General features: G+C 39.2%; 1 long non-coding RNA gene across 1 annotated transcript; it reads left to right on the forward strand.

Moving 5' to 3' along the window:
• Positions 1-562: 562 nt before the first annotated feature.
• LOC113472955 lies at positions 563-1,763 on the forward strand. The gene is made up of 2 exons (XR_003395072.1): positions 563-784; positions 1,732-1,763. It is a non-coding gene; the product is annotated as an uncharacterized LOC113472955 (long non-coding RNA).
• The last annotated feature ends 3 nt before the right edge of the window (positions 1,764-1,766 follow it).

Raw genomic sequence — 1,766 nt, forward strand, 5'->3', positions numbered from 1 at the left:
AAAAGTCATGGAAAATCGTGAAAATTTAAAGAAAACCTGGAAAAGTCATGGAATTTGTCACCCGGTCAATAATTAAAAATGTTCAAATTAAATATCAAGTTTTTTCCGAAAAACGGCCTGCGGCGCATTCCGCCTCATATTCCTTGACGTTCTGGATATTGCATATTTTGTTTAAATGAAGGGGTAATCTTACTGATTTTTAGGTACCTCCGCCCCCTATTTTTCTGGAAAAAGTCATGAAAATTTTCTGGAAAAGTCAGGAATTTCATTCCGGGAAAAGCGTATAAACCCTGCATGCCTATCCAAGAAAGGAAAAGTTAGGTCAGAAAATTGTCGTACAGAACGCCGTATAATGTTTATACCAGATTATTATTATTATTTTATCATTATTATTAATGCCCCTGTTGACCAATAAAGCTGATTTTATTAGCATATCTTCTCTCAGATTTACGTCGCTCTCATTACTCTATCTCAAGGTCAGAAAATTGTCGTACAGAACGCCGTATAATACCAGATTATTTATACCAGATTATTATACCAGATTATTATTAATGCCCCTGTTGACCAATAAAGCTGATTTTATTAGCATATCTTCTCTCAGATTTACGTCGCTCTCATTACTCTATCTCTGTTATCCTTTGTGTTGAAACCAGGTGGACTACTTCAACAATTACCTCAAAGATCCCAAGAGACCTCAACTTCCTGAACACCCCGGGAACAAGGCTGCCAAGAAAGAACCGGCAGTGGCAGAGGGAGTGCCACCCCCTGCTTTCGCTCCCCCACAGTAAGTCGCCACTCATTAATAATAATAGACCTCAAGTTCCTTTGGTAGAGGGAACTAGGAGTATAACAACACCAACAACAACCTGAATTAGAAGAGAGAAAGAAAAACTACTAAGCGAGGTTAACGCCGCGCCGGAGGCGTTCTCTACCATCCAAAACTTATAATAGACTCTCAAGTTCCTTTGGTAGAGGGAACTACGAGTATAACAACACCACCACCAACAACAACAACAACAACCTGAATTAGAAGAGAGAAAGAAAAACTACTAAGCGAGGTTAACGCCGCGCCGGAGGCGTTCTCTACAATCCAAAATTTAGAGCTCCATTAATATGTGGTCAAAAATTCTCAAAACTAACTAATAATAAGACAAAATGGCCCTCAAGACGGCTAACCTGAATTAGAAGAGAGAAAGAAAAACTACTAAGCGAGGTTAACGCCGCGCCGCAGGCGTTCTCTACCATCCAAAATTTAGAGCTCCCTTAATATGTGGTCAAAAATTCTCAAAACTAACTAATAATAAGACAAAATGACCCTCAAGACGGCTAACTCCAAGGAAAGTGTCAATTACGGGTGTACCTATTCAAAATTTCAAACCCACCTTAGGAACATTGTTTGTTCGTGTCAATTACGGGTGTACCTATTCAAAATTTCAAACCCACCTTAGGAATATTGTTTGTTCCCGGACATATGGGCAATTGGGCCGTTCTTACGATTGTATGAATGTGAAATTCAGACCATAAATGTCAATTACGGGTGTACCTATTCAAAATTTCAAACCCACCTTAGGAACATTGTTTGTTCCCGGACATAATATGGGCAATTGGGCCGTTCTTACGATTGTATGAATGTGAAATTAAGACCATAATAATAACTGAATTAAAAGAGATCGTCCTTCAGAACAATGGCTTCTCTCTGTATTTCAATCAATGGTGTGACTATTGTTTCAGTTTCCAATACGGGGCGTACCCAGCATACCAGCCCT

The sequence above is a fragment of the Diaphorina citri genome, unplaced genomic scaffold (assembly GCF_000475195.1).
Source record: "Diaphorina citri unplaced genomic scaffold, Diaci psyllid genome assembly version 1.1 scaffold10987, whole genome shotgun sequence".
In the NCBI taxonomy this organism is placed as follows: Eukaryota; Metazoa; Arthropoda; class Insecta; order Hemiptera; family Psyllidae; genus Diaphorina; species Diaphorina citri.